This window comes from Paroedura picta, chromosome 12, assembly GCF_049243985.1.
Source record: "Paroedura picta isolate Pp20150507F chromosome 12, Ppicta_v3.0, whole genome shotgun sequence".
NCBI lineage: Eukaryota > Metazoa > Chordata > Lepidosauria > Squamata > Gekkonidae > Paroedura > Paroedura picta.
In genome coordinates, this window is record NC_135380.1 from 2,090,369 (window position 1) to 2,114,603 (window position 24,235).

The 24,235-nt window shown below is 50.4% G+C and overlaps 1 long non-coding RNA gene across 1 annotated transcript; it reads left to right on the plus strand.

Moving 5' to 3' along the window:
• Positions 1 to 392: 392 nt before the first annotated feature.
• On the plus strand, positions 393 to 17,942 carry LOC143821905 (uncharacterized). The gene is made up of 3 exons (XR_013225961.1): positions 393 to 553; positions 14,033 to 14,165; positions 16,262 to 17,942. It is a non-coding gene; the product is annotated as an uncharacterized LOC143821905 (long non-coding RNA).
• The last annotated feature ends 6,293 nt before the right edge of the window (positions 17,943 to 24,235 follow it).

Here is a 24,235-nt window from a genome sequence, read left to right on the forward strand (position 1 = left end):
TCTGAGCTTTCTTCTAGCAGAAAGCTGAAACCTGAGGCCAACACAGGAGACAAAGGAAGCAGCTGGCTTCCTTCCCTTGCCTGGGGGAGGGTGGGAAGAGGCTGATGGAGCAACTTACCAGAAGCAGGGCCTCTCAGAGAAGCTAGCTACCCAACAAGCAGCAGCAGGAGGAAGAAAGAAGTCAGAAAAGCTCCACAATTGCCACTCATTGGAAGAGTGCTTCTTCTCCATTGGCAGCACACCCCAAGGGAGGGCCAATCAGGTAGGGAGTGCCAATTTGAACTAACTGACCCTAATTGGCAGATTGCAATTTGAACTGATTGGTCCTCGTTAGCAAGGTGCTTTTTCTTTCTCCCTGTTGGCTGCACATCCCCAGGGAAGGCCAATTAGTAGGGGGTGAGTTGGCTGCATGTAATTTGAACTAAATGGCCCTTGTGGGCAGAGTGCAATTTAAACTGCTTAGCCCTCACTGGCAGAGTGCAATTGGAACTGACTGGTCCTCAATGGCAGATTGCTCTCTCTCCCTGTTGGCAGCACACCCCAAGGGAATGAGGTAGGCTATACAATTTCAACTATATAATGTTTAATGAAGTGATTCCCGCCCCATGCAGTCTCTCTCCCCCCTCGGGTTGCCAACTCTGGGTCGGCTCCCCTCCTGTAGTTGTGCCCACTGTGTCGTGATCGAATTCTGAAGATGTCCACCAGCTCAAAACGGCTGGAGGCGTCTGGGGTAGACCCCATGGACCTTGGCAGACCAAAGAACTGCTTGAGTAGATGGAAGCTTCATGCATTTGTGTGTTTGACACCTTGTGGGACACCTGTGCCTCATTTCCTCCACAGCAGCTCTAAGCAAACAGTGTGCCATCCATGTGCTCAGGCCATTCTTAGGGACAACCAGAAGTTTCTGCATCTCCAGATCTCCTACCGGCATCCTAGGCTTGCCAACTGCAATTGATGAAATCCCTGGAGATTTGGGTAGAGGGTGGAACTGGAGACAGGAACAGGGGATGGGAGGGCCCATAGCATGGTATATTCCCATAGAGTTTTCTCTCCAAATTAGCCATTTCCTCCAGGGAAAGCAATCTCTGTAGTCTGGAGGTCAGTTGTGATTTTAGGAGCGCTCCAGACTGGAGGTTGGCAACCCCCTGGGAACTACCTTTGTCTGTCCAATTTAGGCGTAGCTCAGCTCTGAGTGTGCTCCATAAGTAAAACCAGCCTGGCAGAAATGAATAAGGAAGGAATCCAGGCGAGCCACGGTATAATTAGGATCGAAGCTGAAGTTAATAATAAAATTGGGTGTTGCTTTTGGAGGGGATTTGTGAGGGCGTGAGACCCAGCAGACGCACCGTCTGCGTTGTTGACGTCGTAACATTTACAGCCCAGAGACCTAATTACTCATTCACCGTGAATCGCTCATAATTTCCTTGGGAAGCAGCATTTGCCTGCTCAGCTGGAGAAACTCCTCAGCTGCCCTGAAAAAGCCCCTTCTGCTGGCCCTCCACGGTCCAGAAGGAAGGAAGGAAGGAAGGAAGGAAGGAAGGAAGGGAGGGAGGGAGGGAGGGAGGGAGGGAGGGAAGGGCCCCAAGCCTCACCCTTCCTCCCTGGGGGCCAGCTGGGTGGGCTGGCTTTCCTTCCACTAGGAAGGAGGAGGAGGAGTGTGGAAGACCCGCCGCTGGCACTCCATGAAAGACCACTTGCATAGTTTTATGGTTAGGGGGGGTCACCACAACATGAGGAATTGTATTAAAGGTTGTGGCATTAGGAAGGTTGAGGACCACTGCTATAGAGCTTGCATATTCCAACGGTCAGAAGGTAGGAGGGATGTTGCAGAGAAGGCACAGGGGATGCAGAGGTACTATGCATGTTTTCAACATCTTCAACAGAGCAGGGCAGAAAACCAGTCCTGTAGGGCCTGAGTGTGTTTGAGGGAAACCGAGGAAGGCTAGCATGGTAGTCTTGCAGGTCGCATGCTGCCTTCCATTCACATGATCAGAAGGCATTGCCAGATCAGAAAGCCCAAAGCCCAGCTTTCCCTGCTCTCTGGAGGGAGAGCGTTTCTTACCCTCCCGTTCTTTCAGCAGACTCTGATCAAAGCAGCTTTCGGACTGTTGGAGGGTGCCGGAAAGGGGAAGGATATTTCACAGACCCCCGTCCACTCTAACTGGAGAATAACGTCACTCAAAAGGCCCTAAGTCTAATAAGTAGAGACAGAAGGCTGATTTTCTCCCTCTGTGTGTGTTTTAGTGGGAACTTTGCAACTCTGAGTTCTTTTTAAGCTAATAGCTACACCTTTAAAAGAGAGTTTACCCAGCGGACGTGCGAGAGCTCTGCCGGTTGACGCAGCTTTGTTACTGAAGCAATTAATGTCCTTTTATGTATTTGACAAGGTGGGGCTGTCACTGCTCAGGAACAGTGGCAGGCAGCTACGAGATGCTTCCGTTAGCCTGCCTCTGTCTTGTGTGGTCAGGGCAAAAGAGAGAGAGAGAGAGAGAGAGGGGTGGGAGGGCTGCTGTTCATTGGCTGGGCAGTAGGAGAAGAAAGAAAACGCCTACCTGAATAAGAGACTTTTGTAACGTTCTTTGACTGTAGCAGGGAAGTGGCTTGAAGGCAGGACAGCTTAGCCGGAAACACGGATGCCTCGTCAAACCAACCCACAAAAAAAGGGCCTGACCTCGGTGGCTCAGGCTAGCCCCATCTCAGCCGCTCTTGAAAGCCGTGCAGGTTGTCCGTGTTTCACGCACACAAGAAGCCGCTCCATGCTGGCTCTCATGGACCTCCAGGGCTTGCATGGTCCGACCCATGAAGAGGGGAATCACTGCGTGCATCTCATTCCTTCTTCCGTTTGTATCTTGGTTCTACTATTGCAGGGAAGGTGGTACGGGGCAGCCCAAACTCATCCGATCTTGGAAGCTAAGCAGGGCCAATACTCAGAGGAGAGTCAGTGAGGGAAGACTCTGCAGAGGAAGGCCCTGGGAAACACCCCCCCCCCGCTTGATGGGGCCCCCGTTTCAGTTGTGATAGATGCAATATGAGGTACCTACTACTACTGTTAGTAAGATTAATACTATCCCTAGAATAAAAAGTAATGCTTTTCTTTAATGTGGTAGGAATACCTATGGAGTCCTTGCCCATCATCTCCTACCTGGAAATGTGGGGTTGGAGGAGCAGATGGACTTCAGGGGGGTATAATGCCATAGAGTCCCCCCCCTCCAGAGCAGCCATTTCCTTTAGGCAAACAGATCTCTGTTCACCTGAAGATCACTTGTAACCCCAGGAGATCTCCAGCTACCACCTGGAGGTTGGGACCACCATCAGCAGCATTCCAACTTCCAGTTTGCACAAGGTGGGACTTATGGAGGGGAGGGACCTCAGGAGGGTATAATGCCTTGCAGTCCTCCCCCCAAAGCAGCCTTTTTCTCCAGGACAAGTGGAATACTTGTTTTAAAATAAATTTATGTAGTTTGAAGATCAATTGTCATTCTGGGGGGGGGGGGGGGCGCATGTCCCCAGCCTGCACCTGGAGATTGGCAACCCTGTCTCAATGCCTTGGAGGGGCCAAGAACTTCCTCTGCAGGTGTCTGATGGCCAGCTGGGAGGGTGCTGAGAACAGCCAAAGGTGTACTGCACTGAATCTGGACCATGGTTGTTGAGAGCTTCGGAGGGGGGGGTCCCCCCCCAAAAAATGCTGGTGACCTTTCCTTCTTTAAGCCAATTATGTTCCTGCTAGAAGCTGGGCTCAGCTCCATCTGTCTGAAGTTCGCATCAGCATTCAGTATTTAGCAGACAAGAAATAATATCTGCATGTTCCGGTTTTGTAACTTCATATTGAATCCCTGGACTAGAAATGTCAGCCGTGCCGCGGATTGATAGAAGTGACCCGTCAAGGTCGTCCTCTTGCGAGTGAGAAAATGAGCGGCTGTTGGCAGTTTTCAGCCACGGGCCCTTTGCATGATCCAGCTGCAGGCTGCGGAAGAATTCCTTCGGCAGGCGGCAGGAGCAAAACGGGCCCAGCGAGAGCCAGCGTGGCTCAGGGAGGGAGGTGTTGGATGGGGGACCCCTCTCCTGTCTTTTAGCATCTCTGGCCATGGAACTGACTCAAAGCAGCTCTCTTAAAGTCTAAAATATGGGGCTGGCTATAGAAAACGTCTCTGGGACTCTCCGGCTTGAATCTCCACTCAGCTTGCTGGGTGACCTTGAGCCAATCACACACTCTCTGTCTGACCTACCTCTTAGGGTTGTTGTGAGGATGAAACAAGGAGGAAAAGTGTCAGCTGCTTTGGGTCCCCACCTGAGAGAAAGGAGGGACAGAAAGTAAATCATCCATCAACAAAAGTCCATCAATCAAATAACCCCTCCAGCTGGCCAAGCAAAAGGGTGACTTGGTGCCAGAGACAACGGTTGTTTAGCTATGCCAGTCCCAAAAGGTTTAACTTTAGAGGACTGATGGCTGAAGCCAGCCCTTTGAAATAAGCCTGCCAATAGTGCCAGGATAGGCCTGAAAAGATCCAAGCTGCTCATCCGCTCCGTATCTCAGCCGGAGAGAGCAAAATCCACCCTCAACCGCTATGATCTCTGCCGCAGCCTTGATCCGATCACGGAGGGCGATGGATCAGTGGGCTCCCTTGGCTGATCTCTTGCAAGAAATAAATCCGGAGCAGAGGGGAAAGGTGCCTCTTTGCTCCCCCCCCCCCCCCGTGTTGACTACATGTCTCTGCAACAAGGAGTGGAGAAAGCAGCTGCCTGCCCAAAGCAGGATCTTGGAACCAAAGAAGCCACGAAGGCACAGCAAGGAACAAGGTTTCTTTATGCCACTCCCTCTGCCGAAGGTTCTTTGGGCCAGCCTCCCCTGGTCCAGGCCAGGATTCGGAGTCATCTGCACCTTCTTAACTGAGTCTCATTTGATAAACGGACCCTCGCAAAGTGACTGTGGGCGAAGGAAGCCCAAATCTGTCCCCTTCAGCCGGCAGTACCTGCAAGGCCCCGCCCACCTCAGCATCTGCCCAGCGAGCTCCTCTTTGCCTTCCCTCCTCCTGCGCCAGAAGCTCCACCTGCTGTTCTCCTCCCTGCTCCTCACTTTGCTTCTCTGGGGAGAAAAATGTGGCTTATTTTAACAGTGGGGGGGGGGGAAACCCACCATAGTGTCAAAGCGATAGAACAAGCGTCGCATCTGAGCGGCGGGGTGTGTGTGGGTTATTTGGGGGGGGGGGTGACACTTTGTTTGGCACTTTATTAGGGCAGACAGAGGGTGCTATGATTAAAGTTGGCTAATAAGAGAGGATTGGAAATGTGGGTCTTTTTGCATTCTCCCTTTTCTTATCAGCAGCCAAGTTGGACAGGCAGCTGTGCAGAATCTCCTTCAAGTGGCGAGTTCCCCAGAATGGCAGCTCCCCACTCAGGCCTGCAAAACCCCCCTTTGTGTTCTCCATCGCGGGTTTCATTTGAAATGACTCCCTCCTTCCTCTCTGGCCCCAGGTAGAGCTTGGGCTTCAGGGCTCTGCTGGTTGGCGAGGCGAACTTGCAATCCTGGGAGAGCCAATAACAATGATTACTTGTGACAGAAGTGGATCCTGCCCTGGGGCAGACTGGCCACTGGACGCACCGGGACATTTCCCAGGGGGTAGAGCTGCGGCTGATTCCCCAGGGGAAATGGATGCTTTGAAGGATGCGTTCATGTCCTCACTGAATTTTCCAATGCAGTCAAAACTGTTTGTGAAGGAAGAAGAGTTGGTTTTATATACTGCTTTTCTCTATTAGGAGGAGTCTCAAAGTGGCTTCCAATTGCCTTCCCTTCCCTTTCCCCACAACAGACACCCTGTGGGGTCGGTGAGGCTGAGAGAGCCCGGATATTCCTGCTCGGTCAGAAGAGCTCTATCAGTGCTGTGGCGAGCCCAAGGTCACCCAGCTGGCTGCATGTGGGGGAGCGGGGAATCAAACATAGTTTGCTAGACTAAAAGTATCATAGAATCATAGAGTTGGAAGGGACACAATGGAAAAATGGGCAAATGAGAACAAGATGCAATTTAATAAAGATAAGTGTAAAGTTCTGCATCTGGGTCAGAAAAATGAAAAGCATGCCTACTGGATGGGGGATACGCTTCTAGGTAGCACTGTGTGTGAACGAGACCTTGGGGTACTTGTGGATTGTAAACTAAACATGAGCAGGCAGTGTGATGCAGCAGTAAAAAAGGCAAATGCCATTTTGGGCTGTATCAACAGAAGCATCACATCAAAATCACAAGATGTCATAGTCCCATTGTATACGGCACTGGTCAGACCACACCTGGAGTACTGTGTGCAGTTCTGGAGGCCTCACTTCAAGAAGGACGTAGATAAAATTGAAAGGGTACAGAGGAGAGCGACGAAGATGATCTGGGGCCAAGGGACCAAGCCCTATGAAGATAGGTTGAGGGACTTGGGAATGTTCAGCCTGGAGAAAAGGAGGTTGAGAGGGGACATGATAGCCCTCTTTAAGTATTTGAAAGGTTGTCACTTGGAGGAGGGCAGGATGCTGTTTCTGCTGGCTGCAGAGGAAAGGACGCGCAGTAATGGGTTTAAACTTCAAGTACAACGATATAGGCTAGATATCAGGAAAAAGTTTTTCACAGTCAGAGTAGTTCAGCAGTGGAATAGGCTGCCTAAGGAGGTGGTGAGCGCCCCCTCACTGGAAGTCTTCAAGCAAAGGTTGGATACACACTTTTCTTGGATGCTTTAGGATGCTTAGGGCTAATCCTGCATTGAGCAGGGGGTTGGACTAGATGGCCTGTATGGCCCCTTCCAACTCTATGATTCTATGATTCTATGATTCTATGACCTCTGGCGTCATCTAGTCCAACCCACTGCACAATGCAGGAACTCAGAACTAGCTGCCCACCCACAGTGACCCCAATTTCATGCCCAAATGATCCCTCCACCAAAAATCTCCAGAATCCAGCCTGGCTGCCACTCCTAACCACTACACCTTGCTAGTGAATAACCCTAGCCAAAAGCTTTGACCCAATAAAAGGTTCTGAATTTTTTTTAGTTGCACACCCTGTTTCCCAGTTTAGAGTTGGTCAGTTCTTCACAGTCCCTGTGCTACCCCACCGTCCGTAGGCATTGAACAAGTTGCATTTAACTGTAATAAATGATTTGCTCTTTCCGTATCTGCAACTAGACCTCAAGGCTAATCGTGTTCCCAAATGCTGTGTTACTGTTTATGTGTTTACTCCAGTTCTTCCGCCTCTGAAACGTCCTGCTAACAAGCAGGTCAGAGGCCTGTGTGAAGCAACAATGATTAGCAATAATTAGGCAGACTCCAGCTTTTATGAAAAGAATTTTGCTTCTTTCTCCCTCTGTTCCGATGTCTCCAAACATTGGCCACCCAGGTTCTGCTTCCAGGGAGGACGTCCTTCTCACTGCGATTAGCAAGGGGCCATTAATATTGCTGCATCCGCTCTGGGGGGAGCATATTAATTAAAACGCTTATGCAAACATAGCTGCCAAGGGGGGAAGAGCCACAGTGAGATGTTCTCTCCATGCAAATCCTGTCGGAAGAGTGAAACAGGCACAGTTTCACTCGTGGCCGTGGGAGTTCTTGGAGCCGATGCAACTTGGGGCTCAGGGGGAAAGGGGGGGGGCAAAGGGGTAATGTGTAAACATTAGGAGTGCTGCATGTGCAGCTCCAAAACAGAGTAGGAAACTCCTTCCTTGGACTGTTTCAGCTCAGGAAAAAAGCTAGGTGAGAGAGGCAGGATTTTCTTCTCCCCCCCCTCTCTTCCTGTGCACAGCTTTGAGCTGAATCGGTTCCCCTGAGTTCTAAAATGACGCTCGTGAAGCTACCCTTTACCGAATCAAGCCCTTGGTCCACCAAGGCCAGTGTTGCCTGCTCGGACTGGCAGCAGCATTCTGGGGTCCTTCCCATTCTTCTCTGCCTGGTCCTTTTAACTGGAGATGCCGGGGATTGAACCTGGGACCATCTGTATGCCAAGCAGAGGCTCTGCCCCTGAGCCAGGGTCTCAGGCCAAGGTCTTCCCCATCCCCTCCTGCCTGGTCCTTTTAACTGGAGATGCCGGGGATTGAACCTGGGACCATCTGTATGCCAAGCAGAGGCTCTAGTACTGAGCTACTGCTCCAGCTGACAGATGGACACACATATGAAGCTTCCGCCCTTATCCCAAATCAGACCATTGGTCCATCAGGGGCCAGCATTGTCTACTCAGGCTGACAGTGACTCTCTCGCCTTTTAACCGGAGGTGCTGGGGGATTGAACTTGGGGCCTTCCGTGTGCCAATCAGATACTTTCACACTGAGGCATGGGGCCTCCCCAGTGATTCTCTCCACCCCTGCCGTGTGGCTGTGGGGAAAGCGAGTCAGATTTAAACTGCCCTCCGACTAGCCCTCGAGTTGTCTGACCCTCCAGCCCAGCTGCCCAGCTGCCCAGCTGTGATCGGAGTGGCCCGGGGTGGGGGGCGGGGGGGTGGGGGGGTGGGGGGTGGAGGCAGCCATCGAAAGGCAGCCATTCTTACAGCCATTGACGTCCTTGCATTGACCGGCTTTGAAGAGTGCCAGCCCCATGGCTGTGATCCCAAGGATATTGTCAAGGTCCTGTCACGATTTCTGAGGCTGATACACGTTTCTTGGGGCTCTTCCAAGAGCCAGACTATTCTTTTAAGCCCTTCCACGCTCATCCCTTTCCAATTCATCAGCCCAAGCTGGATTAGAGGTTTCCTTTGTGAGAGGACGTCAGCAGGGACAGAAATACGGCTCGGGGGGGGGGGGGGGGCTCAGCCGCGTGTCCAAAGCTGCTTGCTAAAAATCAAAAGCTGGGTCAGGATGCCGGCACTGTGTCCCTGAAGCATCGGACCTCTTTCGTGAGCAATTGGAGAGCAAAATGAGATGGCAACAGAACCGCCCTGCAGGGGGAAAGGAGGAACCATTCAGAGGCTATAGATTCTGGCAGGAATTGGCACCTTATGCCAGCCCCACCCAAAGGACTGGAAGGCAGAGTGTCCCGTGTGTCCCAGTGGAGCTGGGGGGGGGGAGGCCATCTGCCTGCCTGCTGCATTGTGCTCAGAGTGATTGTGCACATTTGTCTTTTGCCTTTCTGCTCCTCCAGCCAAAAGAGCTGCATGAAAGCAAAGCCTTTTTTCTCCTGCAATCTAAAATATTCTCGCTTGGTTTTTGGAAGATGTGTTCCGTCCCCCCTTTAACAGCCTCCTGATTGCAGCGATTGAGGTTGAAGCCAATTAAATGAGCCGTCTGCATTTCGGGGAAGTCTGCCTGGGCTTCTGGGCCAGTCTGTGGCTGCCTTTGTTGATGTATCCCGCAAGCCCTCGCTTGCTGCCCTGCTTAGCTTTTTCTAGAGAGCAGCTAATAAGGTTGGTGCCACTTCCTGCTCCTCTTCTTAACACCCGGCCTAGTTTGAAGAGACAACTGAAGACGAAGAAGACGAAGGAGATAAAGGGGGTTTTGTACTCGGAGTGGCTTTGTCCCTCTGGGGTTTGCAAAGACTGCAGCAACTGGACTGGGCCAAGGGGAGGTTTGGATTTGAATCAATTTCGGCTCATCTCTTCCTTCTCGGTTGCCAGGTCCCTTCAAGGGCCCCGAAATGAGCTCTCAACACTCCTTAGAGAAGAAAGCCATTCTTCTGTCCACTTCCCAACTCTTGTTTTGTGCCGTCCTAGCAAAATCCATCTGCAGGACTCCCACGGTGCTATCATGACCCATTTCCCCCTATGACGCAACGGCGCTGGAGAGTCAAAGGAGCATTGTGTAGCCAGGGGGCAAAAGAAGACACAGAGACGGTCTGCAGAAGCTGAGGAGGAATTCCATTGTGGTTTCACCTTACAGATCCCGTTTCAAGTAAACCGGATCACCCCTTTCAGCCCTTTGCGAAGGCTGGCTCATGCCCCTTTGGGGGTTTCCTCTTCTTTTGGGCTGGGCCTGGATTCACAACACAAGGCCACAGAGGCTGCTATGGAAGACCCAAGCCATGCTCCATGCTGTTGTTATTAGTCATTTAATTTCTATACTGCCCCTCCGCACAATGGACTGGGGGTGGTTCACAACAATAAAACCACAAGTACAAACACTAAAAATTCAATAATAGTACACCATTAAAAACCCTTCTGACCCTCTTAGCTCCCTCCACTGGCTACACAGACTGGAGATGGTATAAATAAAATAAATTGGAGAAGATAAGGAGGAGGATGGAGGCCCACCTAGCTTCAAACAGTCTTCACCATGTCCTCTGGTTACCATCTCTAGGCTGGGAAATGTCTGAAGACATTGGAAGGGGCTGAGCCTATGGGGAGAGACCTCAGTGGAGTATAATGCTATGTTTCTTCCAGGGGTGTATTAGCTTCTCAGTTGTAATACTCAGAGATCTCCAGGCCTCACCTGGAGGGTGGCAGCCCTATATATTCCCCATGGCTTAAATGCCTGAAGCCTTGAAGTGACATGGAAACAACTCCCCCCCCCCCCCCACCAAACACCCTTAGGACGGAAGGCAGCTTATAAATACTTTCAAGATGCAGGTAATACAAGGGGCAAAACATTTCCTTTCCAGGAAAACCCGGTCCTTTGTGTGCTGGTATTTGGGCATTGTAACCATTTGCTGTTATGTGGAGGCACAGTAGTCAAGTCTAAGGACGCCCCGCTATGAAGTGAAAGGCTGGTTACCTGATCTTACTATAAGCCTTTGATCTACTACAAAGGAGAGAAAATGAGTCTAGAATATGTGCTCTGACAGAGATAATTGGGTCCGTAGGCAACCATGTCTTTCTAAATTTTATCAAGGCAAGGAACAGCAGGGAAAATGCTATATGAGTGGGACCGGGGATGGCTAGGCCTCGTTAAGAGCATAAAAATCAACTCTTCCCAAATCCAGCTCTCCCTGACGCAGTCTTTCACAGTCTGCTGTGGGGCAGCCGCTCTCTTTGTCCCATACAGCAGGGGTAGTCAACCTGTGGTCCTCCAGATGTCCATGGACTACAATTCCCAGGAGCCCCTGCCAGCAAACGCTGGCAGGGGCTCATGGGAATTGTAGTCCATGGACATCTGGAGGACCACAGGTTGACTACCCCTGCCATACAGGAGTTTCAACTTGGTTGCAAAGTCATGAAAAACAAATAGCTTCTGATACGCAGGCCTTTGGGTTGCTGAGTCTCCCGGTTTGGTGGATACCTCCTGGCCTCCAATTGCCCTCTCTGTGTGTGTGTGGGGAGGGCTGATGATAGACATGGCATGACCAGATCATCACATTGCCAGTGCCACTCTGGCATTCAGCCTAAATTCTGTGGTTAAACCCTCGGCCAAATCCTGCAGCACTGCTGGTGACTCTGTGTGTGCCAGGAAGATGCTGAACCACTGGTCCCCTTTCCCATTTATTTATTTATTTGCAGAATTTATATTCCTTCTCACAAGGGCCACCAAGCCGGCTAACAATTTAAAACACATCTGATCAAGTTACTATTTAAAACTATGAAAATCACACCCACACCCACACACCCCTACTCCTTAAGGGAGCCAGCTCCCAGGTGGTGGCTGGGGATCCCTGAGGATTAACAAGACAGAGCTGAGTTCTCCTGGAGAAGAGTGATGCTTTGGACTGAAGGGTGGCCTGTAGGGCATTTCGAATAATAAGAAAAGAGGGGGGCACAGAGATATTCAAACTCCAAAAGAAATACCTGTGCAAATTATGCCTTAAAGTGTGACAAACAATTTCCACAAGGGAAATTTCCACCTGGAGATGGTCACCCTAACCCGAGTCCCAAACATGCATCATTGAAACATTTTAAAGGGTTTAAACACAGAGTTAAAATACATCTAAATACATACAAAACAAGGAGGAATTATTGGGAGGAAGCCAAACTAGACAAGGAAGTCTTTGCCTGCTGGCAAAAGACAGCACAGAATTGTTGTGGGTCACTGCTGGAATTTAGCTGGGACGGGAGTCTATTTTTCTCCTTAATTGCTACAGACTTGAATGCTGCAATAGAAAGCAGAACAAATGGGAGGGAAATAAGTCACTGCTGTGGGAAGCCCTCTGCTGCGTGGATGTATTAGCCAGAAGCTGTCTCTTTTCCAGAGGCTTAAAAAATCACCAGCATCCTGAGCCCTCCCTCTCCCTCCCTCCTTCTCCTTGTGGCCTGGAATCGAATGCAATGTCATGCTGGCTGAGACAGAACAAACCGCGTTCTCCTTGCCACAGTCCCAGCTGGATCATTAATGTACAAACCCATAATGCCCACAAGGCTTTGTAGAGGCACAGAGAGGGACAGTTGACCGACTGGCTGGGCCAGCCCCTCTGGCCCACTCCCCAGACAGATCGGCGGAGCCCCCAGTTCGGGTGACATCGTCAGCAGGAAGCAGAAGCCCAGCAGGCCACGTCCCAAGTGCAGGTCCTCTTGCAAGCTGCCCACCGCTGTTAATAATCCGCTGAAATGTTGTCAGAGGATTAAGAGGTCTGAACATCCTCTCCTCTTTCCTCTCCCTCCAATGCCCGGCAGAGGCATTTCCCCTTTGGCTGCTGGATGGCACTTGCTATTAAGTCCCGACACCAGGAAATCTTGTGTTTTTTCCCCTTTTGTTTATTTATTTATTTATTGTAGCCAGGAGAACTGAGGATTCTCTGGCAGGCAGGCAGGCAAGGGACCTTTGGAGGGGATGGGTCTTGTTCCTTGCAGGAGCCACCCCCCAAATCCTTGGAGTTCTCCTGTCCAAAGAGTAGCCAGGGACGGCCCATCTCCAGCTTGCCCAGGGTGATCCAGGTCAAGACTTTTAAACTGATGGACAGAATAATATGCGCCCATCATGCCCTGCCAGCATCGCTGCCCTCTCCGTTGGGCCTCCTGTGAGCTTCTCCTTGCTGTCTTCTTGTGTGGGCTTTTCAGTGGCTTGCAGGTTGCCAACTCTGGATCTGGAGATTCTTGGAGATTTGAAGGAGGGAGGGTAGTGGAGGGAAGCAGGGTTGAGGGAGGGGATAGAATCCTTCAAGAGAGCCATCCTGTCTCCTTTCAGCCTCCTCTTCTCCGGACTGAACAGGCCCAAGTCCCTCTGCCTTTCCTCCCCAGGCCCCGGATCCTCCTCCTTGCTCTCCTCTGCCCCCTCTCCATTTTGTCCACGTCCTTTAAAAGGGAGGCCTCCAGAACTGCACACAGGACTCCAGGTGGGGCCTGACCGAGGAAGGGAAAGCCAGCTGCAGGGACAGATCCTGATCAGCACTTACCTTGCCCTGCTGTGTTTACTGCTGTTCCGTGGATCGATTCGTGTTGCTGGTGTCGTTTATGGGTGCCACTTGCTTTTTATTTGTTACCTGGAGCAGACATTCCATGAACTAAAAGATAGGCTATATTTTTTCTAAACAACTAAATGGAAATAAAATGAGGGGCCAGAATTCTGGGTTAATCGAAAGTGCTCTTCTTTATTGTGTAGCTACCTCCCCCCCCCCCCAGCGGAAGAACTTCAACCTTCAAAGGAAAGGTTTCAGAGGAGCAAACGTTTTAATGGTCCCTGAATAGTGGCTCCACTTAGGACTCGGACAGCACTTCCAGCGATTCAGAGTGCTTCAAGTACGTTCTCCGAGCCTCTCGTAGGTATTAGTTTAAAAGAGTTATGTTGCCTCCTCTCCCAAATCCGCCGGCGGTGCCTGGGGTAGAGTAGAGCTCTGTGTGTTGTGCCAATGTGATTTCTGAGCCCTTTGTCGCCGTTGGACCTGTGATGCGAAGAAGATATTCACATTACCATTCTAAACAGGATGCGATTCCTTGTTGGCCTCATTTCGAGTAAATCGAGGGGCAGGCAGCAAATTTCTGTCTGTTCATGAACCTTCTCTGGAGCATCCCTGGAACCTTCCACAGCGTGCCGCTTCCCCCACCCCTGTCTTCCATCGCCACACGGACTTCCTCGGAGTTTTTAAAAAACAGGGAGGTGCTGACCATTTCTAGTTGGAGCACGATGCTTGATGGGTTGTAGATGAGGGGGAAACCGCCTCCAAAGGAAACTCTCAGAGAACTGCGGCAAAAGCTCTCAAATCCCTTTTGGTGCATTCCAGGGAAGAACCGCCTGCCTTTGCCGTCGGAGGACAAAAGCCATCGAGTGTCACCGTTGAGCAGGGAAGACGGATGGGCTTTAATATTGCCAGATGCAGCCAGAAGAAGCCGGGAGCAAAACTGTTGCAGGATCAGGTTCCAGAACGGTGGTGGGATTCATGGGCACTCTGCCCAGACAGGGGGTCGGGCCCACAAGGACTGGCTCAACCGGGATGAGAAGGGTTAAAGCATCTTGCGTCTTGCCAAGAGCTCTCTGTCGGATGCCAAAGCTTGCCAGGGAAAGGGCCCTTCCCCTGAATTATAAATGCTCAGGGAAGGAGGGACGATAAGTGAAATTTCTTATTGCAGGAGTCACTTTATAGGGTAATTTCCCTTTGCAGGCAAGCTCCATAAATACCACTGGACATGATGCATGGGACTCAGGGGAAGAGGCAGCTGGGCTGCCTGCATCCTAACCGGCCTGTTTGCCTTTCAATGTTTTCCGTTATGCCGGCCTTACATAAAGCTTGGTCTTCCGGCAATGAGGCTGCCTCTGCTTGGGACACGATGGGCTGGGCTGTGATGCCCATCAGGCAATGTCAACATTTCTTTCTTTTTTTAAAAAAAATGGCATGATTAGACATATTTTTGTTGGAGTGAATCCAAAGCCAGATGCCAGCTCCCTTGGAGGTTTAGCAAGAGCAGCAGGCCAGGCAGAGGAATTTTATTGCGACCTCTTATTGGCTTGGTGGTGATGCTGGAAAATGCTGCCATGCTGCAGCCAGCTTCTGCCAACCTTGTACAGTTTTCAAGGCCAGAGCTGGTCGGCCGCTGGCTGCTTCTGCATAGTGACCCTGGGCTTTTTGGTGGTCTCTCCCGTCCAAGTTCCGGCCAGGATCCATCCTGCTTAGCTTCTGAGATCTGGTGTGGCCGATCTAGCCTGGGCCATCCAGGTGGGTGGCTCCTGACCAGCCGCCTAGCACAGCATGACGCCTTTGGTTGCTATGGATGGGGCAGGAAAAAGCAGCTCTATGATCCTCTGGCTGGCTGATCCGTGGCAGGTTCCCCCAGACAGGTGCTCCATCTGTGGTCGTAAACAACTCGACTCATTTCTGGGAGCACCTGTTGGATGTCCCTCTGGGCATGGCAGCCCGGTTGCTCATCCTGCTCAACAATTGGGCACATCTGTTTGAGAATTTGGCCAATTAAGTCCCCACTCCCAATGAACGGAGAGACCAAAGGGAGGGAAAGAGACTCTGCCTTACTGTCACCTCCTCCCCCAACAAAGCATTCTCCTGAATGCAAAGGCCAGGACTTTGTGGCTTCTTAATCAGAATATTTCTAGGAGTTCTTGAGACTGAAATGTCAGCTTCACAACAAACCCAGGCAAATGAAATGTTCATTCTTTGGGAAGGAAGAAAGCCTGTTCTCTCCAATAACTCTTTTTTAAAAAAGCATCATTTTCAGTCCTTTTCCTAATGATCCACAGCAAAGGGTTTGCCTCCCCTCCTCACTGCTACCGCAAATTGGGTTGGTGCAATCCCTGAGCTATGCCCTGTGCCCTGAGCTATGCCCAAGGTCTCTGCCCCTCACCATCTCAGCAAGATCAGACCCAATTAAGATATTCTGAAAGCCTTTTCTTTTTTAAAAATCCCGTCTGCATCACTTTACGCTTACCAAGATTGAACTGACTTTGCCACTTTTCTGCCCTCCCAGCAAATTTGTGGAGATCCTCCTGGAGCTCTTCATGGGCAGCCTTGGTCTTCCCCATCCTGAATAATTTGGGGTCCTCCCCAGGCTTTGCTCCCACCCTGTTCAAGGCCAGTCCCAGATCATTTATGAACGAGTTAAACAGCACCAGGGCCAGTTCCCTGTTTGGATTTGGGATTGCCGGGGGGCATTCCTACTCCTGCAGCTTCTGAATAGCTCTGCCCTACAAAGTCCGTTCACGCTTTCAAAGCATTTGATAAAACTCTTCTTCCTCTTGAACCAGCTCTTGTTGCGTGGCCTTTACACTGTGGGTTTTGTTCTTTTGTATAACCTGTTCTTTTGTATAAGCTGTGGCTGGAAATCAGCTGACAGACATCAGTGTCCCCCCCCCCCAGAAACTTTGCACTCTGTCACTCTGCCCCACTGAAGTCCCCCATCTTCCCAAACCTCCTCCTCCTCCAGCTCCACTCCCCAAATCTCCAGGTATTTCCCATCCAGGAGCTGGCAACCTTGCAACTAAAGTCCTGTCTTGTTCTTACTAGACTGCAGCTCCCAGGATTCCACGGCGGAGAGCGACACCCACGGCCTGCTGGCAGCACCGGCTGATCCAAGGAAGTGCCCAGGTAGCTGTTTTCCCGCATCACCAGTTTAGCCGTTGCACCAAACGACTCGGCTCCTTTCCCCTCGGGAAGGTGTTGGCGGCAGGGAGGGCACCGTGCAAGAGCCGGGTTCATGCCCATTGGAAGAGGCACCGCACAGTCGAGTGGCAGGGATTTAGAAACAGAAGACATGAGGCCATGGAGGGCAAAGGGGCATTGGCCGGGCTCATGGACCATCTGGTCCCGTTGACCCAGTGGGCCCTCAGCCATGCCTGCGTAGGAAGGTTCAGTGCCCCGGGGTCTGCTCTCCAAAACAGCCATTTTCTCGAGGGTGCCTGGAAGTCACTTGTGGGGAGCCCTCTCTCATGGGGACGCAATCCTACCTCTGTCTTTCGTGGGAGCCAGGGGACAAGGAAGTGGCTCCATGGCACAACTGGCAAAGAGAGGTGGGTCTCATTCCTGACCTTTAAATGCTGTTATTGAACAATTGCAAGGATAAGAATTTCTTCTGACTAAGAGCTGCCGAACATCAGGGCAGTGGGCAAGCGGAGTGTGTGTGTGCGTGTGCGTACATATCAAGCAAAGGGTTTCTCCTGAACTTTACCTTGGCTCCCTCCAGGGAGGGAAATGCACGTGCCAGAGAGAGAGCGTATGGGAAGCCTCTCTTAGAGCAAACATCGGCACTTATGCCTCACGCGTCTTCCTAGAGAAATAACCTTAACAGGCAGGAGGGAAGATGGGGAGCACATAAATAAGAAGAGCCCTGCTGGAGCAGACCCCTGGGCAGCAGAAGCTGGTAAACAGGAGGAGGAGGAGGAGGTGCAAACAGGTCAAGACTCGCAGCCCAGAGCTTGATCCAACAGACACGGTCTGTGTTCATCCTTCCAGGATCACCTGCACCAAGAGAGAGGCGGAGACAGAGGCTTAGAGCAGAGCTGAAGGCTAAAAGGAGAAGCGCTCACTTGATGGCTAGATGCCAACTACATGCTGAAAGTGACGATGAGTCGTTGCAGGATTAAATCTAAGCAGCTGGCCTTTAACTATAAGCCTCTTGAGGCTGACATCGCCTTGCCTGCAGGCCGTGGCTTCTTGGACCGGACTGTTTTGCTTGACTGATTTCTGAACTCTTGAACTGGAAACAACAAATCTCGTCACCTTCCTTGGCTTTACTTGTTTGAAAGATCTGAGCAGGTTGCTGCAACCTGTTATCAGCACCTGGCCAGGCTGTTATCCCAAAAGCAATAAAATTGGACCCCATTGTCTGACTCACTTGAAATTTGGGGAATCTCTAGAAGCAAATGGGGAAGCATCCCTGTTGTTTTGATACCTTTTGGTGAAGAAAATGTCTGCTCAGGAAAATCTGTCGCTCTCCCCACCAAGAGAAAAAAAAATTACCAGGCATCGGATCCAATTCTAATGAAAACTGATCTGGAACCTGATTGGTCTTCATAATATATCAAGAGCATCCCTGGCAATGCTTGAAATCAGTTCCTCTCCCCTTTCTTAAACCATGATCTGGGACTGAATTGATTATCCTCCCCCCCTAGTCCCTTTTCCATAGTGGGGCCAAGATGGGGAAGGGATTAAAACTTCTCCTCTGTGGTCTAGCACAGGGGTAGTCAACCTGTGGTCCTCCATATGTCCATGGACTACAATTCCCATGAGCCCCTGCCAGCAAATGCTGGCAGGGGCTCATGGGATTTGTAGTCCATGGACATATGGAGGACCACAGGTTGACTACCCCTGGTCTAGCACACAGAGGACTCAACTAGATGAAACAGGGGCTCTGGGCCCAACATAGAGATTCTTCCATCCTTTTAGGAATTCTCTCCTTTGATGAATATCAACAAAGCCTGATCCCCAACCCCATGTCCAGGGGCCTCTCCTCCTGCTGTACCACGGTGCAGATTGGGACGGGCCATTTATAAACCGGAAAAATGTCATAACTGCATCAGCCAACTGGTTCAGTTGAGTAGCAACAAACAACGCCTCCCCCAAAATTTTTGCAGCGCTGAGCGTGTAGCCAACCACTGATCAGCTATCAACTGGTCAATGATTAGTCAATGCAAGCATTGATCTATTGGCTGCAGGATAACTGAGCTGGCAGGAGAATGGTCTTTTAGTGGGTCTGAAAACTGCAATAAATATACATTATGATAATATGCAGCTTCCAGGCAATTTTACAAGAAAGGTCACCCAGTCTCTTAAAAAGGACGTTGCCTTGAAGCTTTAATGAGGTAATTAGGCGCTGTAGTACGCTGTTTGTATATAATTTGCAAAGGAAAAAGCAATTAAAATTTTAGTGCTGTCTCTGACGCTGACATCTGGGCTTTCTATGGTGGGTTTAAAGACAAATTAAAAAATGTTTCTGCGCAGACTGGTAGCATAAGAATTGGTTCCGTCTCTGATTCTGTGCTGACTTCTCAATGAATCCTAGCAAGGAGACAGGCCCCATATCAGTGGCCAGGTGATAAAGTTTGTATTGTAGTCCATGGACATCTGGAGGGTCGCAGTTTGACTACCCCTGCTTCATGGGCTTCACCAGTTCTCTTGTGGGACAGGTGCAAATCCTGACAAACTCTCACCTCTGACAGCCATTTCTGGATGGGACCAACCCATCTCCGGCCATTTCCATGCCCCTGACGACTCAAAATCCCTCCTTGGTTCCCCTGGAGAGAACAGGAAAGGAGATTGGGAAGGTTATGGTGGGGATGCAGCTTTTGAGCCAGGCGGCGTGGAAAGGAGCACCGGACAAGAATTCGCAAGTGGCCCAGTTGTGGGGGGGGGGGGGGCAGAGCATAGCTGTGATCGACATCAGAACATAAGAGACGCCCCGCTGGGTCAGGCCAGCGGCCTATCCGGACCAACGCTCTGGTGGACGGAGGTCCATCCCCCTGGAGAAAAAGGGTGCTTTGACAACTGCCTTGATGGAATAGGCCCCCCTGAGGACCCCAAGCCCTCTCCAGGCATGGCCTAGCCCAGAGGTGGCCACCCCAGGCCCAAGCACGCTTCCCAAAGGGAGCATTTCTGTTTACCGCGAAAATAAACGCCTTGCCTGTCTTCAGGGCTGTGAGTGATGGAGTCTGTCAGGCCAAGAGCAGCAATTAAAAAGAAAAGGGGGTGGGGGTGGGGGTGGGGACACTGGCAAAGGAAATTGCAGGGAAGACAGAACCGTCTGTTTTGCACTCTCTCGCCCTCTCCTCTCCTGTCAGCTGCCCCGTCAATGGTTCGGGATGGACTGCATTTTTCTCTGCCAGAGGGAATAAATGGGGTCTCACTAAACTGACAGGGGACACATTAAAATCTCGCTTTCAGGCTGCATCAGGCTAGCAATTACCGCGTCACACTTTGGAAATGAGGGGGCGCATCTGGACAGAGCGGAGGAAAGCATGGCGGTGGTCCTTCCCTGAAAGGATGAGTTCCAAAAGAAGCCTCCCAAAATTACAGCTTATCCGCCAAGATCGGTTCTCCTGGGGAAAATGGCTGCTTTGGAGGGGGGACTCACTGGCACTGTATCCTGCTCCAGCCCCCCTTCCCAAATCCCCCTTCTCTAGGCTCCACCCCCAAATCTCCGCCCCTGAGCTGGCAATCCTACTCCCCCCCCCCCCGTCCAGTGGGCAGCAGGGACCTGCCAACCCTACCAACAAAGTGGGAAATCCTAAGAAGTCCTAGAAATACACATGCCTCATTCTCTCCAGATGCTGCCAATCCGCAGTCCATGCAAGGAACAGGAATTGTGTTCCAGAAGGGGAGAGGTGGGACTCTCGCACACTACACAAATGACACTGGTGCCAAGCTCTCCGGGGGGCTTGAACCAGGCGGCATATGAGCTCCTTGCCTAGTCCACAATCGTGGGAAGGTTGTGCTCAGCCTGAGAAAGCCGAGGCAGGAGAAAAGCTGGCTTTGGAAAACCTCTGAGTTGGCCCTGTTGAAATGTCTGGAGCTTAACCATCTCCCTTGGATTAGTTCGCAGAGTGAGATTTAAAGTGAATCTGGAGGGTTCTGCACTTGATCCTCCTCTGATTGCAATCTAGTTTTAAGGAGTTAAGCGATATAATATCCATCTGGTCTCCGACATTTAGTTTAAATTTTATGTTATTGTATGCTTCTAATTATTGTTGTTATGTTTCTGTGTTGCACACCACTCTAAGCTGGTCCACTAGGAGGGCGAGCCGTCATTGTCATTCCGGGTGACAGCTGGGCTTCATCTTTGTTGTTAGGTGCGAAGTCGTGTCCGACCCATCGCGATCCCATGGACAATGATCCTCCAGGCCTTCCTGTCCTCTGCCATTCCCCGGGCTTCATCTAGAGGCTGGCAAACCAGTGCAGGACTCTTCTGATGCTGGTAACCTGGGCCTGTTGAAGGCAGCTCAGAAAACTGTGCTGGTCTTTTTTTGCTTACTGGTTTGCAGCATTAAAGGATAATAAAGCGATGTCTGCCCCACAGCAAGGATTCATTTCTCAGTCAGAAAATGCCTTACGTAGATGTAACTTAATTATCACTGAATTTTATTAACATGGAAAATTAGCCTTCCATAATGACTGTTGAGGACAGGGAACCATAAGGAAGAGCGCTAGATCAAGATGAGCTGTTTCTTATTAAGACCCCAAAAACCCAGGGCCCTATACAACATAACTGAATGGAACCTTTGCTATGAATTTCTTTCAGACTCTAATGAGCTGTTTCTTCTTCTTCTTCTTCTTCTTCTTCTTCTTCTTCTTCTTCTTCTTCTTCTTCTTCTTCTTCTTCTTCTTCTTCTTCTTCTTCTTCTTCTTCTTCTTCCTCACCTGTAGTTATCATCTGGGATATTTTATTTTTTGTAAAGGCTACTTAGAAAGGGGAAATGGCAAAGTTCTAATCAAATCTGCCAGCAAAAACGGTGGTCAGTGGAGATTCATTTTATATTATTAACCCAACTGGAGGGGATCAGGGAACCAGAGGGAGGGGGGCAAAGTTGCAGCTGGCCTGGAAGGTGTCCAAAATCTGTGGGGGCTGATGGAAGTGATGTGATTCCAGGGGTGGCAGATACCCTTTGATGCCAATTTTATGGAAAGCAGGGATTCCAATAGAACATCTAAGGGATTTCTGTATACTGTGCCTTAATAAAAATGGGTTTAGGCTGCTTTGAAAAAGGTGGACAGTAATATTTTTCTCTGTCTGAGTTCACAGCCTTAATATCGACTTCTTTAATTATCTCTTTGGGGGATTTAGGTTTTTTTTCCATTTCATGTGACTCTACTCTCTCCTGTTGTGGCTTTCCTTGCTCCTTTGACATGGCCTTAAAAAGGGATTCAAGAGCTTCATAGAGGATCATGGAGCCACTCATGGCTAGTAACCATGATGACTGATGGAGCCTCCAAATTCAGAGGCAGTCAACCTCTGAATTCCAGAGCTAGGAGGCAAGAGGTCTCTATGCCCTGCTGTTGGCCCTCTAGAGCAGGGGTAGTCAACCTGCGGTCCTCCAGATGTTCATGGACTACAATTCCCACGAGCCCCTGCCAGTCTAGAGGATCTGGTTGGACCCCGTGTGAGATGGGATGCTGGACTGGATGGACCCTCACTGGTCTGATCCAGCAGGGCTTTTATACACTTTTATTGTGTTGTAAGAAATGTAGTAAAACTTAACTGAGCTGGGGGTGACACCAGCGAGGTCAGGATCCTTGAGGAATATGGCCTCTGCCCTGCATAGAAGCTCAGCCTTAACTAGGACATTTTGCTAATGATACACAAAGGAGATGCAAATTAAAAACCAAATGTTGACATTAGAATCCAGGGATGTATTTTGGAAAATGGTTTCTCCTTCTGTCCATAATTAGCCCTGATTTCCTTCCCCTTTTGATAATTTTATGCCCTTGTAGGCAGCAAATGGTATATTATTAAGAAATAATCATCAAGCGATAACATGGTATACCAGTGGCATGAATAAGAAAATAATTGGGGATGGGCATCATTAGCCAACAGAGTAAGATCGATTCAAGTGGGCAGCCGTGTTGGTCTGAAGCAGCAGAACAAGTTTAGAGTCCAGCAGGAGCACCTTTATGACCAACCAAGTTTTATCCAAGGGTTTCGTGCTTTCGTGCGCAGGCCCCCTTCCTCAGGTACAGTGTCAAACAGAGTAAGAAGCATCTCCTGTGCAAACAGCAAAGGGGAACTGGGTTCCACTCTGTGCCCTGTTTGTTTCTGCCGAATTAGGGATACGGTGATTTTTCAAGCCAAGTTGGCCATGTTCAAACTAGAGGCTCAGATGGGAGCCAACTGCTTGACCTGATCAATTGGCAGTGAACTGCTCAAAAGTTTGCTGAACACGTCTGCAAGCGGTTTGCTTGAGCACTTTCCCCATCACCATGCAAGTGAGCAAGCACCGTTTCCCCAGAAACTGGAGCATCCGGCCCGCGGGTGGGCTCCATCCACAAGAGACCTGATGCGGTTCTGCTTGTGAGCCGCTTTGCAAGCCCCACTTAATGCTGTGAAGGCTCCAGCAAAAGAACAGTGATGAAAAACCAGACGGGGACTTGGTGTTGCTGAGATGAGTTTGTTCCGGGGATCTAGAGAGCAGCAGCTGCCCCTTGCCCCTTGCCCCTTGCCCCGCCTAGTTTAACTGTGATGTGCATGGGCAGTAAATATAATTATTTCTAGGCTGCCTCTCCATATCTCACTTGTCTCTGCCCATCTTGGCACAGAAGCGACCCCCTGTGCTGGCTCCTCTTCACCCCTCTTGGTAGAAATGGTAATTAAGAACATGAGCAGCCAGGGCTAATTAGCACGTCTGATTTCCTTCACGCTCCCTGCTGCAAAACACGTCAGGGGAAAGAGCTTTCAGCAACTTTTGGAACTTTGCCCATGTTCATTCCCCATTTGTGGGCTCCTGAGAGCTACCTGGCTGGCTGCTGGGAGGAGCGGCACGCTGACTGGGACGGCCTGTGGCGCATCTTGCACAGTCGCACTTATGCTCTCGGCCTGTGGCAGTGCTTCCGGCCCCAGGGATCTTCAAGGGATGGCAGGCCAAAGCTTCCATTGCGTAATGCCGCTCCGTGTTGGGGTTGCCAGCTCTGGGTCGGGAAATACCTGGAGTCGGGGGTAGAGCTGGAAATGGGCCGGGAGGGACATTAGTGGACTACAGTCCTATGGAGTCCACCCTGCAAAGCACCCGTTTTCTGCAGGGGATCTCATCTCTTTAGTCTGGAGATGAGTTCTAATCCCAGGGGATGTCCGTGTCCCACCTGGAGGCTGGCATCCCTGTGCTTGGGACAGAGAGTGATTCAAGCCCCCTTCCCAGACTTGTTCCCATCTGAGGCTGCCTTGGGAAGGCTTCACGTCAGGGTTTCAGACTTCTCTAGGAATTGGTTTGTCCTCCACTCACTGCCCACGGACCAGCCCGCCTCTCTCTTGCTAGTTCTTCTGGCCCTTCTCATGAACAGAGGAAGCCTGGCTCCCTATTCGACGATTATCTGTGGCTAGGGATGCCAATCCCCAGGTGGGACCTGGAGCCCTCTGGAATCACAGCTCATCTCCAAACAACATATAAAATCAAAACCCCAAAAGAGCCTTTGGCTATTCAAAACCATGAGGTTGTAAAATCTGCTTTAGACCTTTCTGATATTTGTGCATTAAAAATATCTCTATTGGCAGTTATACCTTTATGTTACCAAATAATCTCTTATTTTCATTTTGCATTCTCCTTGGGAGAACTCTGCCATGTCACAATATGTTAACCACTAACGCTTAGGTATCATTTCGCCTTTTGTGCTGAGAGCCACAAAGCGGTTTTTGGACACTACCTTTGTTCCCCCCACCCACCCCATATTTTCAAGGTGGCACATTTAATATAATGATCTGCAAAATCCACATTAAGCTTAACTTTTCACATCCCAAGTAGGCATGCCATGCACATCCCAAATCATGTCCTCTAGTAGCCT